Raw genomic sequence first — 15446 nt, 5'->3', positions numbered from 1 at the left:
TGGCTGCCTGGCTTCCAGCTAGACTTGGCATGTCTGAGTCACCTATCTACTCCCAAACTCATGCTACCCAGTCCATGCAGCCCATTTCCCTGATGCAGGTCTTGGTCCACCTCATCATCAGATGGGCAGACCATGGGCCAGACCCACCCTCCCAAAGCTAAGGAGCATATTGGGAAAATGGATATGCACATGCCAAAGAACCAGAGAATACTAGATGTTAAATAGTGTAGACCAAAGTAAGGACCGTAAAAATTCAGAGTAAGAAGAGTCAGCTGGGCCAGGAAAGGGGATAGTTCTGTGAGGGAAGAGAGATTTCATCATTTGTGTCATCATCGCTATCATCACAATGGTTAACGTTAATAGAATGATGCCTAGGGCCTACCACTCTAGGACTTTATAAGGGATAATCTCACTTAATCTTCATAACAAATCATGAAGCAGGAACCATGCCTGTTTTATGAGTGGGAAAATTGAAACACACAACAGTTAGGTGGCTTGCCCAAGGTCATATGGCTAATCTCTGTGCAACCTGAACCAGAACAAGTGTGGAAAGATTCTAGAGTCTACACTTTCCACTACTGTTCTGAATTTATGATGTGCTCAGAAGGAGGAAAAGAAACTAGCACATGGAGAGTCATGCTTTCTCCAACACAGTTTAAGAGCTTCCTGCTCCCCACTGACCCGGAGGCACTTCATTCCCCCGCCACCCTCAGGGAACCGAGGGAAGAAGCCAGGCCGAGCATCCATCAGTAGGATTCTCTCCTCCCAGCAGGATCATGTTCATTTTCACCCAGAAGTCCTTGTATGATTCATGAGACCATCTACACTTCACTGACAGGGAAAATCCCTTGTATTCAGAAATCATTTACTTAAAATATCTTACAATGCAAAGAAAAGCAACAAACAAAAAGAGAGACAGTCAAGCTAAAGAAGGGAAAAAAAAAAAAAAAGATCTTCAGCCCAACTGTCTGGCCTTTCCCTCTTTCCTCAAAGCTCCACTAACCCAGGGCTCCAAGGAAGGCAAATGGAAAGAGATCTGGTCGACCTCATTTTTTATAGAGCAGGAAACTAAGGCACAGAGGAGGAAAGAGACTTTCCCAAGGTCAGCATTTGTGGCTGCCCCAAGCTGGGAACCAGGGCTCCTGACTCACAGTGCCTGCATGATCTTGTTGGCTCTCAAAGTCAAGTCTGGCCCAGGAAATTCATGGAATGCTCAAACAAAAAGGGAGCTTGCCCCCAAAGAAGTGAAAACAGGAACTCAAGCAAAATCATGTACACAAATGTTCACAGCAGCATTATTCACAGTCACCAAAAGATGGAAGCACCCCAATGCTCATCACAATATAAATGGATACACAAAATGTGCTATATATCCACACTGCAGAAGGCTGTTCAACCATAAAAAGGAATAAAGTTCTGATACATGGATGAACCTTGAAAACATGCCAAGTAAAAGAAGCCAGAAAATAAGAACACATATTGTAGGATTCCATTGATATGAAATGTCCAGAACAGGCAAATCCATAGAGATGGAAGGTAGACTGGTGGTTTCCAGGGGCTAGGAGAAGGGGGCAATGGGGAGTGACTGCTGATGGATATGCATTTTCCTTTTAAGGGGATAAAATTGTCCAGAACGAAATTGTGCTGAAGATTACCCAAAATTGTGAATGTACTAAATGCCACTGGTGGTAATAAAAAAAGAACAAGTAAAGAGTATAGACATCCAGCTAGGTGTGGCACTGGGATGCCAGCCCTCCTTCCCACAAAGTTGGACCTGAACCCAATGGGCTATACCCATGCCCACAGGCCTCCTCCAGCTCCCCAGCTCTCTTAGTATCTTTCCTCTTGGACCCTAAATACTGCAGCAATGCTGAGAAGAATGACCCGACTGTCAAGATGAAGGAATTCACTGCAGGCTCCAAAGCAAAGACTGTCCAGCTTGCAGATTTTAAATGTTCACTTTGTCCTTTGGACGTTCAAATAGAAAAACTGCCGCCAAATTATGGTATCTGTGTGTGGCAGGGGCTCTGCGAATAAACTGTGGTGAGTCCCACAGGCCTCTGTATCTGCTTGGCACCAGGTTCAGCCCCTGCAGACCAGGGAGGTGGATGGGCCCCTCCACAAAGTACTGACCCAGCCCCATCCAGGAGGATAGAGGCAGAGGAACCAAGGGGAAGCATGGCTCCACGCTTGGCATCATTGTCTTGTTAAACGCTGCATTGTCGTGAATCTCCATCATCCAAAAGCATCATTGCCTAATTGCCAAGTAAGGCTGGGCTGGTTTGCCCTCCGGCTGATGAGGGCTAATGGAGGACTGCAAAGCCCCTTTTGGTGACAAGCAGACTGAGGTCATCCACAAGGGCTGCCCTGAGACTGGCTCTTTTTGCCCCTTCCCACCTCAGCCCGTAAGCGCTGATTCTGCCCATGTCACCTGCCTGGCCCTGTTCATAACCCTCCTCCCCCAGGGAATCTTCTCTGCTGCCTCACTCCAGTGAACTCCACTTCCCATAACCTCAATAATGGTTGCACCATTCCTGGCCTCTCAGAACACAGTACCCTCTGTTGCTAGCATTTCTGTGCCTGCTGTTCTCCCTTCCTAGTTTTGCAGCTTCTGGGGAGGGCCTGAGCCTCTGAGTTTCAACACTGTAGAGTCCCAAACAATTCTGTACCTAGACATAACAGCAGACCTAGCAATGTAGAATGAAAGAACTCCCAGTTCCTTTGTAAAGGACACAAACAGAAAGAGCCCACGTCTGAGCCTACTCCTGCTGCAGGTTGGGGGTTGTGTAGGTAAACAGACAAGGGCATGGTTGCTATCAAGGATCCGTGCCCTGTGTGCAGAGGTGCTACAGAAATGTCTGCTCAGCACTCCACAACCAAAAGCAGCACCCAGCCAACCCATCAGTACCAGAGCAGCCCTGTCCAGTAGAAACAGAATGTGAGCCACAAATGCAAGAGGGCCACAGGTTTGATTTTTAAATTTCTGGAAGCTATGTCTTCAAAAAAGTAAAAACAAACACAAGAAATTAATTTTAATGATATATTCTGTCAATATATTTTATATTTTAACCCAGTAATTACCAGGTAAGGCTGGGCTTATTATTAACTCATTAAAATCATTATTATGATTTTGCTAATTTAAAGAAAGCAGTCGTGAGCTATTTTGCATTCTTTTTTGTACTAAGTTCTCAAACTCCAGTGTGTACTTTCCACCACAGCCCATCTCAGTTTGGAACTATCATACTGCAAGTGCTTAACGGCCATGTGCAGTTGCCACACTGGACATGCAGCCCTAGATACAGACATCAGAGAAACCCGCAAAAAAACAGTATGCCTGCATTCACAGGGCTGACGGGGAACCTCATGTGAATGCAGAAGTAGCCACAGCAAAAACTTCCCCAGAAGCAGGGCTCATGCCCCACTGGTCCCCCTCAGGGGTGAGGAGCCATAGTCCTACCTCTGATGCATGGGGAAGCTGCATCTGCTTGGGAGAGGATCCAGGATTCTCAGACAGGCTGAATTCACCCCCATCTCTCAGCGCAAGCTCGCTGTCACTTCTATTCTGTCTCCAGAAGGAGTCTCCCACTTTGGACACTCCATAGAATCATCCAGTCCAGAGAAACTGACTTCCCCTTCAACAGTTTTGCCTGGAACAGCCCTCAGAAAAAGGAAGGGAATCCCACCCAGATCTCCCTGGGACGGTCCACCTTCGATCTGTCTTCAAGGCATGCGTTCAATGTCAGGGAAAAAGTGGGGTCAGTCTCAAGGGGGTCTTTAGAGCTTATTGGGACACATTAAATAGACAAAAACAAAAAAACTATTATGTAGAGATATGTTTTGTTTTTATACTCCTGAGTCCAAGTAATAAAAATATCTGTAGTCTACACAATCTCAGATATTTTTGCACACTAGAAAAATGAATCTTCAACCAAGGGATAATTTTTAAAGTTTATTTTTTATGAGAGTTCTGCATAAGGGTTTTATCTGTAAGGGACCAAAGCTGGGGGCTGGGGGGAGGGGAAGCCAGGACTCTCCTAGCAGCTGGCCCCAGCATCTGTTGGAGCCACGAAATGCAATTATATTACTCCCAAACGAGAAGTAAAAATATCTTGTTTCCAATACTCTTGGTTTTAAGACTCATACTTAATGTCCTCTGGGTATTTCAATGGTGCCAGATCTCTGTGTTATGTACTTTATTAGGGATGTGTGAATGTCATATTAATGACTTCTAACCAACATGTTTATAGTGGAAGCACATTTTCCCAGAACCCACCGCTCACTGCACTTTACAAAAAATAATTGGCCTTAATTTAAATAAATAACCAGTCCATAACCCTCTCCCAGGGGCATCTCTCACCTGCAGGGCACCCCATACATAAAGCTAATGGGTCTCCTCCTCCATGATAAATATTCCAACCCTAGGTCCAATAGCACAATGTCCCTTCTCTATACATTCCTGTCCCCATTCACTGACATACTTCCCAAACACCCAGCTGGCCAAGCCAACATCCTTTACAGGATGTTCTGGGTCCCCACTCAGAGGTCAAAAACATCACCCCAAATCATGCCTTCAAAATGACCAGCTCTTGTAAACAGCTAGAATATAGAATAATGGTTTATATTTTTTATTTATAATAATGGTAGCATAGTTCTATGCTGATAATTTATGAGATTGTTGGTGATTAAGATCTCAGGGTTCCAAGGGCATCTGTAGGACTTTCTACAAAATGGTAAAGTAGCAATCCAGGATAAATTCCTGACAGCCTGAGCTTCCACAATAAAGCCTGGTCCAGTTGGCTATCTTACTTAGATACGGTAAAGCATCATCATGACCATTAAAGTGTCAATCCCAGCAGAAACAATGAACCCTCATAAAAACATTCAGAGAAAGATTTGGTGAAGAAGCAATATATCCAGTCTTTCATTCATTTCATTATCCGTTCATTGGTTCGATCATGTGATGAATTACTGAGCACCTACTCTATACCAGGCCCTATGCAAGGCCCTAATGATACAGGCATATGAGTAATGGTCCTGGGAAATACAGCTGGGAAGAAAGACAGGGCTGCAGGATCCAGGGCTATTGTATCAACCCCACAACAGTTGTTGATGCCAAACTAGCAGCACGGATCATGTGTCCATGCTGAGAAGAGAAGTGAAGGTCTCACCAAGGAGCTAACATTTAAACTGGGTCTTGAAGAATGAGTAGGAGTTACCAGGCTGACAAATGGTAAAAACATTAGAGAAAGGAAACTGTGAGTGCAAAAGCAGGAAGGTGGGAGAAGCAAATGTGTTTGGGGAACTTTGAGCAATAGGAAGTATAGGTAGAATCTGCAGGGCCTGGGGAATGACACAACCCAAAACTGGAAGGTTAGGAAGATAACAGACTGGGGAAGAATTAAAATGACCAGTGAATGGAGTTTTACCCACAAGAACCAGGGGAATCATTGAGAGCTTTCATGTGGAGGGGAGATACAAGAAGAGCTGTGCTTTAGAAATAGCACTCTGATCGTGTGATGGTGGGGAGGGGACTACGGCCCAGAAAGGTGAGAATGGGATCTTGAACTACAATGTGAGAAAGTGGAGCAAAGTTGAATTTTTTCAAACGTGAAGTAAAGATGCTTAAAAGCCAATTGGCCTGAGCAAATGAGGCAATGAGGGCCTCTCCAAAGCAAAGAAGCCCAGGGTGCTGAATGTACCCAGAGATGTGCTGATTTGGTCTACACAGTATTTGTTCCCATTCGGCATATTTGCCAACATTTCAGAGATTCCAGCTTCTCTTGAAAAATAATATCTGGCAATTCTGGGCCCATGTTCCTGCAGAGTATATCCACTGGTTGGAGCTGAAGAGCAGAGCAGCTGCACTTTTGGATGAGCATGAGCTTTCAGAAAGCTCATGCCCATCCACCTGGCTGGCTTTCTTTACTCACAACACCTGCTTGAACCTTGTAGGCACATGACTTTGTGGCTGATGTTTCTAGCATTGAAAACAAAGTGTATTTTAAGACATAAACCATATAGGTTATTCAGAAAGAAAATGGATTTAGAGCAATAGGTTTTTGAAGAGAGATATGCTAGGGGCATCTGGGTGGCTCAGTTGAGTGCTCAACCCTTGATTTCAGCTCAGGTCATGATCTCAGGGTTGTGGGACTGGGCCCTGTGTCAGACTCCATGCTCAGTGATGAATCTACTTGAGATTCTCCCTTTCCCTCTTTCTCTCCCATCTCTCTCTCCCTTCTTATTCTTATTCTTCTCAAATAAATAAATCTTAAAAAAAAAAAGGAGATACATTAGCCAGAGCAGTCATTGCCTTAATACAATATTTGCTAATTAATCTGGACCTAAGATTTCCCCACCTTCTATTTCAATATTATGCCAGTTGTCAATGAGTATCTTTTAGCTCCAATTTCACCCTTATTTGTACTGTTTTGTGACACTGACAATGGGCCCTGTAAACATTTCTCCTGGACCAACCACTTCACAATAGGGAGCAATGAAGTCACCCTACAAGATGATAGTGGCAAGGAGACATCTCTTTCCAGTTTCCGCCCTCTATCATAGTGATACTGTTTTTAGATTTTATTTATTTATTCATGTGAGACACAGAGAGAGGCAGAGACATACGCAGAGGGAGAAGCAGGCTCCATGCAGGGAGCCCGATATGAGACCCAACCCCGAAACTCTGGGATCACACCCTGAGCCAAGGACAGACGCTCAACTGCTGAGCCACCCAGGCATCCCTCTATCACTATTATTAAGACCATCATTATTATTCAGAGTGGGAGCCCAGTGGCCACGCACATGACATCCCACAGCACGCTCCCTGGTAGGCTGTGGTTCTGGTCCTCCCAATACGCTCAAGCAACAACAGGTTACCTCTACAGACCGACTGCAGCCCATACCCTTTGGCAGCCAGCATGTTCCTGAATTGGACAGGTGCTCTGAAGAGGTCTAAATTTCATCCCATGGGGTTCACAGAATTGTTCTTGTCTTTAGATCAATTATGGTCTACTCTTCCTCAACCTATAGGTAGTAGCTGCTCTTCCAGAAGTATCTGGTACTTCTAGAAACCTCAGGATTCTTTTTACCCCTATTGGTAGTCAACTACCCTTTTTTAGTTAACAATTCTTTTACTAAATTTTCTCTGTTCAAATAACCAATATGGTTTCTGTGTCCTGACTGGACCCTGACTGTTAAGAATCATCCACAGTTCTGAGGATACTCGTGAACTCACTGCTGTGTCATCCTAGAAAACATACTAAAAAGAATAGGATAATGAAAAGACACCTCAAGGAGAAGCATGCATTGGGGGGAGTATCCAAGTTACCCCAGTGAGGACTCTACAGCAAGTTTCCCAGATAATCAGTTACACCGTAGGTTGTTTGAAAGGTATTGGAATGATGTGTACCCTTAATTTGTGAGAAGATCTAATCTGCCTTTTTTGGGGAAATAAAAAGCATTTCTTGTAGAATAGAAAAATGTCACTCCATCTCCCTCTGCCTTCGTAATTTGGGTCAAGTGACTTGACATTTCCTCACCTGAGCTCTGGGATAACACACTGTATTACTACATAGGGTAATATATGCAGATTCTAGGCACATGATTGTTGGGCTAAAACGTTTTTAATCAGTTCTGTTGAGGTATAATTTACATACAAAAAATGAAACTCCTTTATTCATTCATTCATTCATTCATTTTGCTGGAAACTCCTTCTGATGTTTTTCTATGGCAATGTACTTTATTCTTTTTTTAAAGATTTTATTTATTTATTTATTTATTTATTTATTTATTTATTTATTTATTTAAGAGAGAGAGTGTGTGTATACATGAGTGGGGGAGGAAAGGCAGAGGGAATCTCAAGCAGACGCCCCAAGGAGTGCAAAGCTTGGACACAGGGCTCAATCTCACAACCCTGAGATCAGGACCTGAGCCAAAATCATGAGTCAGATGCTCAGCTAACTGAACCACCCAGGCACCCCAATGCACTTTTTTAAAAAATGAATACAATGTTATATTAGTATATGGTGATATATTAGGATATATTAGTATATGGTGAGTTTACAATGCTCACCATAATAAGTATAGTTACTACCTATCATCTGTAAAGTTATTACAAGTATTATTGACTATATTCCCTATACTGTACATTTCATCCTTGTGACTTATTTATTTCATAACTGGAAGTCTGTACTTCTTCATCCCCTTCACTATTTTGTCCATCCTCCCCACACCTCTCCCCTCTGGCAGCCATCAGTGTGTTCTCTGTATTTGAATATGTTTCTGATTTTTTGTTTGTTCATTGGGTTTGTTTTTTAGATTTCACATATAAGTGTAATCACATGGTACTTGTCTCTCTATGCCTGACTTATTTCACTTAGCATAGTAATCTCTGGGTCTATCCATATTGTTGTAAATGGTAATATTTCATTCTTTTTAGGCTGAGTAATATTCAATTGTGTATATATATCACTTCTTCTTCATTCATCTATTGATGGACACTTAGATTGTTTCCATATTTTGACTAATATAAATAGTGCTGCAATAAACATTGGGGTGCACATATCTTTTTTTAATCACTCTTTTCATCTTCCTCAAGTAAATACCCAGAAGTGGTATGGCTGGATCATAGGTTACTTCTATTTTTAACCTTTTAAGGAACCTCCACACCACTTTCCACAGTGGCTGCATGAATTTTCATTCTCACCAACAATGCAGGAGGGTTCTCTTCTCTCCACATCCTTACCCAACATTTGTTATTTCTTTTCTTTTTGATACTTGCCATTCTGACCGGTGTGAGATAACATCTTATTGCAGTTTTGATTTGCATTTCCCTCATGACTGGTGATGTTGAACCTCTTTTCATGTGACTGTTGGCCATGGGTGTGTTTTCTTTGAAAAAGTCTATTTGGGTCCTCTCCCCAAGTTATGACCAGACTGTTTCAATTCATTTTAAACACACAGTTCCATGAATGTTAACAAGTATATTATGTATCTATCACCACATTTAGGACATAAACTGTTTCCAACACCATGAAAAGTCCCTTCATACTCCTTTTCCATCCATCTCTGTCATACCTCCAGCCTTAAGCAGCCATTGATCTGCTTTCTGTCATTGCAGATCAGTTTTGCCTACTCTAGAATTTTATATAAATGAAGCCATACAATGTATTCTTTTTGTATCTGACTTCTTTCATTCTTTCACTGTTTCAGAGATTAATCCATGTTTTTGTGTAGTAATCCATTCCCTTTTATTGCAAAGTATTATTCCATTTTAAAGATTTGTCATCATTTGTCTATTCATTCAAATGTTGATTGACATTTGTGTTGTCCCACTTGTAAGCTGTTATGAATAAAAGTTCATAAGGAATTAACATTCATTCACAAGTCTTTGTGTGGGAATGTGTTTTCATTTCTCTTTGGTAGAAACCTAGTACATGGAATCACTTGGTCATAGGGTAAGTATGTGTTTAACTTTATATGAAACTGCCAAACCACTTTTCCAAAGTGTTTTCACTGTTTTATATTTCCATCAGGAATGTATATGAATTAAAGTTGCTCCATGTCTTTGTCAACACTTGGCACTATCAAGCTTCTCAATTACAGCCCTTGTAGTAGGTGTGTAACCATCTCATTGCAGTTTCAATTTGCTTTTCCCTAATAAATAATGACATAACATTTTTTCATGTGCTTATTGACCATTTACATATTTTCTTTTGTAAAGACTGTTTTAATTTGTGTCCAGTTTTTAATGGGGTTGTTTGTCCTTTTTGTTGAATTGTAATAGTTTATTTTGTATTTTGGACATGAGTCCCTCATAACATTTACACATTATGTGTGTTTTCTTCCCATCTCTGGCCTACTTTTTCATTTACTTAATGATACAATCAAAAAGCAGAAGCTTTGTTGTTGCTTGTTTTTTCTTTTGAGAGAGAGATGGCAAGGGGGCAGGCACAGGGAAAGGGAGAGAGAGAATCTTAAGCAGGCTCCACGCCTAGCACGGAGCCCAACATGGGAACAAAAAATCAAGAGTCTTATGCTCAGCCAACTGAGCCACCCAGGCGCCCCAAGGAGAAGTTTTTAATTTTGCTCAAGTTCAATTTATTTATTTTTTTCTTTTCTCAAAAGCTTAATTTAAGAAATCTTCATCTACTCCAAGTTCTCTGCTTTCTTTTGGGAATGTTTAGACTGTATTTAGTGTAATTATCAATGTGGTTGAGTTGAAATTTACCATCATACTATTTGTTTTCTATTTGTTCATTTGTTCTTTGTTCCATTTTCTTTTGTTCCTTTTTTTTCTTGGCCTTCTGTTGGATTAACTGATTTTTTTTTTAATTTTTAGTATTCCATTTATCTCCACTCGGCTTATTAGGTTTGCTTCTGTTTTAGTTGTAGTTGCTCTAGGATTTACATTATGCATCTTTAACTTAGCAGAATCTACCTTCAAATACTAGACCACTCCTGCATACTGCAGACTAAACACTATACTTCCACTTTGCCCCTTCTCTCATTCCTGATATTATCTGTTGTCATATACTTTACTTCTCAATTATGTTCTAGACCCTTCAAAGCAGGGATCTGAACCACTGATTATCTTTTAAAGAAATCAAAACTGAAGGAAAATATCTTAGGTTTACCTAAGTAATCGAAGTAAAATATCTTACATTTACCATTTTTAGCACTCCTCACTGTTTTGTGTAGCTCCAAGTTTTCATCTGGTGTTATCCTTCACATTAAATTCCTTTAACATTTCTTACAGCACAGGTCTCCAAGCAATGAATTCTCTGATGTGTGTGTGTCAATGTGTGTGTTTGTCTGTCTGTCTATGGGAAAACATCTTTACTTTACTTTCTTTTTTTTTTAAGGATAATTTCACTGAATATGGAATTCTAGGCTGACAGGTTTTTTCTCTTTAGGACATAAGAGATTTTACTCCACTGTCTTCTGGTTTGCATGGTTTCTAATGTGAAATCTGCATAAATTCTTATCTTTGTCTCTTGTGTTGTGTCTTCCCGCCCTCTCCCCAGCCCAGCCTCTGGTTGACTTTAAGATTTCCTCTTTATAACTGATTTGAAGCAATTTGATTATGGTATGCCTTGCTGTGTTTTTCTTTATATTTATCTTGCTTGGGGTGTATTGAGCTTCTTGGATCACTAGGTTTATAATTTTCATCAAATTTGGAAAACTGTCAACCATTATATCTTTAAATAAAGAGTGGTAGGCTTTGCTCTGGCAGGCATTTGAATTACTTGTAGATCAACTTGATCCTCTTAAGACTTATTCTTAATCTTTGTAAAGGTGGGTTTACATACCTCTTATTCAAGAAATGTTTTAGCTCAACTATTATTTTTTTTTCCTTCTGTATTATATATCCCATTCATCCAATCTGGCTGCTCAGAATTTGAACACGTCCCAGTCCTACATGAGTTCTGGGAATTTTTCACCTTACAGCCGAGGTGTTTTAGCCCAGCCTTGGCAAATTTCAACAGTTCAATATCCAATAGCTATTTCCAGAGGACCCATGTAGAATTCTGGAGCACCTTCTCCACGAGGCTTTCTATTCTCTGACATTCTGTCTTCTGATACCTGGCGTCTCAATCTCCTCCAATTCTGATATCTGTCTCTTCAACTCAGCAAGATGACTGTACTCTGCTTGGGGTAACCTCCTTGAAACCACATTTGAAACGCCTCCAAGCTGAAATACCAAGTGGTTTTGGACTCACAATATCCTCTGGGGAACCAAAGTCCTACCCTGACTATTGCATAACATCTGAAAATATTCCACGTATTTTGTCCAATTTTATACTGTTTATAGCGAGAGGAAAAATCTGGTCCCAGTTACTCCACCAGACAGCAGCAAAAGTCTTTACCATGAATTTTTAGATTTTTAGATTTTTGTTTTATTTTTTTTTGAGAAGTCAGCAATCTGGTGAATAAAGGACATGGCCTGGGTTAAAATTTCAAGGGTACCATTGCTGCCTTAGAGAGAGGTTACCCTGAAGTCTATGGGGATCCAAGCTTTCTCCAGTATCAAAAAGTGGGAGGAAGAGATAATGTCCAGGGACAACTGAATACTGATTCTGTCTTAACAACACCCACCCTTCACTTCTACCCTTGGATGAAGATGTAGACTTGCTGATCTGACAGATTCAGTTCAAGAATCAGAAGAGCCTAAAAGAGCACAGATTGTTGTTATAAGTCCTTCCAGAATAGTGATATAAACCTGAATATAAAACAGAAGCAGTGTTGCAAGAATTTGGCTTCTTTTTCAACCTTGGCAGGATTCTATCTGTAGAGAAAGTGTCACTGACAGCCACACACTGCCAACTCCCATTAAGAACTAGGGACAGGGGACAAGCCATGTAAAAATATCCTGCATCTGCTGGTCTTTGTGTACCTACCTCCCTGTAAAATAAATTCTGAATCCCTAGCTATGAAAATCAGGAATTTATTTCTGTGTGTGTGTGTGTGTGTGTCTGTGTGTGTGTGTGTTCTCTTGCTATCAATAGATAACCCTACCTACAATGCTAAAATCTCTACCTCTGCTCTAGCATTAACCAATAGAATCCTTTGGAAATGGGTCTTAAATCATTCAAAGAGGTCAGAAAAGGACTTGAAGGTAACAGATGATGGTTCTGAGAGCAAAACTCTATAAGGACAGAGTAAAGGTGGGCATTTTGACTTGCTCTTGGCCCTTCCTGCCTCCCAGCAAAGCAGAGCAACTTAACTCTGAACAACTAAATTTCCTTGCAGAACAAACACTAAGACTCATCCTAACCCCTCCCCTACCCCAAATCCAATGAAACTAATAAAAACAGAAGCAAGCCATCTTAAAATTAACACATCCAAGATACAAGCAGAAACCATTGATCAAACCTCCTATCTTCCCTCACAGCCGACAGTTCCAGAGCAGCCCTAACACCCCATAATGGAATCCCATTATCTACAAAGGAAACTCGTTCCAGAAGAGAGCCACAAACAAAGAAAGAATCAAAGGAGGCAGGCAAAGGGGGAGACACCAGCACTCGCCTCTGCTCTCATAGGAGGGGTACAACACTCAAGCTGAGAGAGCCATTAGAACTGCAGCAAGGAGGAGGTACTTGCCATAAGTTACAGAGCTGAGAATGAAATTAAGGAAGAGTCCAGTGGGGAAGAAAGGCTTGAGAGCCTACTTTTCTCCATCTGTGCAAAAGCAAAACAAGCTCATTTCATGTAGGAAGGAAATTGAGTCAACAAATATCTGTCCTTAAATTCCAGAACCGCCTGAATTTGGAAAATACAGGATTTTAGCTAAAGTAGGGAGCAAGTAAGATTAATTAGCAAATGCCTCAAATCTTTAATTCACACTTCAAACAAACAAGTTAATTGTGTAGCTAACAGAGTGTGACTTGATTATAGGCCACTGGTGGCCATTAATAGATGAAAGGTGTTTGGATTTCAATAGTGTTTGGATTTCATAACCTGCCTTCATAAAAGAAGTTAAGCTTAGTCACCACCTCCATTTGCTAACACCTGTGATCATGAATCCCACATGGCAAGCAAGTACCCCCAGCTTTGAGCTTTTGGAACTGAAGAGTAAACAGGAGAAGAATTCATGAATTTTCTAGAGGTAATTGTTCTACTCTGCTTTGAAGAGCAGTTGAGTTTGGTCTCAGAAGGCCTTAACATATGCATGAACACAGCCTTCCTAGCTGACACACAACTCAAAAGGCCCACTACTATGCTGTTTCAACAGGAATCCCTTGGGAAGAGCAGTACAGGACCCGCCTCCAACCTGAAGATAATACTGATCAATCATGCAGATACCCTACCCCCAAAGACACAAATGTAGGTCCATCTCAGGCCTTAATTAAAACTACAAATGGGAGATGCATCCAAAACCTGCTCACTGATAGTCTGTACAGTCTTCTCTTTGACAAGCTGGGCCCTACCCTCAGAATCTCAGATTACTTTAAAAGGAAAAAAGAGATCTTCCTCTTCTCTTGTTTCTTGATAATATCAAGGAGTAAGATGAGTGATAAGGAGCCCACAAGCATCATACTGTGTCATTTGAAGAGCAGTATAGGCTGCAGGGCAGAAAACACAGTCAATCAAATCTATCTTCCTGAGAAGGTTGTGATGTTATGATGAACTTAATGTCAAAACTTTTATTAAAAGGGAGCTTGCTTCACAAAGGGTCACAATATGGCAATATCAATAGGATGAGGACTGAACTGGCCTTTTCTCTGGTCATGTAAAAAAGAAAAGGATTCCAGTAAAGGGAGACCTTCCCTGTCCAATGTCATAATAGTCTACGAAGTCATTCCCAGTGGATCTGCAGCCAGCTGCACCTCCAAGGGAGTAGCCTTGATATAATATTCTTAGCTTCACTTGAGCTCCATTAATTCCTTGGAAATCTGGGTTGGTCATTATGGGGGATAGAAACCATGAAGAAGGCCTAGGCCCTCTCTCTAAACAGCTTTTGGTCTTGGAAGACTAGGTACCTAAACTAGAAAGTGGTGGAGACTCTAAGACCACTAAGATCCAAAGTGGGCCATGGGAAATCCAGGAACAGCCAAGTGAACACAAGCTGGTAGAGTCAAAATAAGAAACCAACATGCAATGCCAGGGGAGAGGGTGTATGGGGATGCTATCCTTGGTTCTGAATCAAACTTGTGGTTCCAGGGCAGCAATTTCTTTTCTTTTTCTTTTTTTCAAAGATTTTATTTATTTATTTATGTCTCTGAGAGACACAGAGAGAGAAGCAGAGACACAGACAGAGGGAGAAGCAGGCTCCATGCAGGGAGTCCAATATGGGACTTGATCCCAGGTCTCCAGGATCAGGCCCTGGGCTGAAGGCGGCACTAAACCGCTGAGCCACCCGGGCTCAAAACAGCAATTTCTTACTGCATGCCATAACCCATTAACCCATTAGTGAATCCTTAAGTCAATCTAGGGTGGGAACTGATATTTCTTTGGAATGGAACAGAATGGAATGGGGTGGGGTGGGGTGGGGTGGCATGAGGTGGCATAAGGTGGCATAAAGTAGAGTGGAATGGAATGAAACATATCAGAGTACACCACAGGTAGCATTGTCCCTTGAAACTTCTGTTCAGATAGTTCATCACAGGTAAATATATATGTGTATGTTCTGAGTCAGAACATGAAATGTATTTCTAGATGTCAAGGACAGATGTTGGGAAATAACTGCTCTAGGGTACAGTTGTTTCTTTCCATACTTGAATATGAAGACTCCTCTCCCCAGGAATTCTAATGGAAGTTGTAACTAAGAAGCAGTGGTAGAAGAGAACACAGAATGAAAATCAAGAGAAACAAATAAATAGAAGACCACAACTACTAAGAGATTGTAAGAGAAGGGATGAGGAGAGACTTTTGATGTTTTTATATGAGTTACCTAAATTGCTGGGATTTTACCCTGCAAAGTTGAAGTAGGAGGCATGCCTCCCACA

At 41.3% G+C, this 15446-nt stretch overlaps 1 protein-coding gene across 13 annotated transcripts in view; it reads right to left on the bottom strand.

Moving 5' to 3' along the window:
* The window catches only part of CAMTA1 (calmodulin binding transcription activator 1), an 848163-nt gene that overhangs the window by 567637 nt on the left and 265080 nt on the right, over positions 1-15446 (bottom strand). The gene's annotated exons all lie outside the window — the stretch shown is intronic.

The sequence above is a fragment of the Canis lupus genome, chromosome 5, assembly GCF_011100685.1.
Source record: "Canis lupus familiaris isolate Mischka breed German Shepherd chromosome 5, alternate assembly UU_Cfam_GSD_1.0, whole genome shotgun sequence".
In the NCBI taxonomy this organism is placed as follows: domain Eukaryota; kingdom Metazoa; phylum Chordata; class Mammalia; order Carnivora; family Canidae; genus Canis; species Canis lupus.
This window is presented reverse-complemented; position numbering and strand designations above follow the sequence as displayed.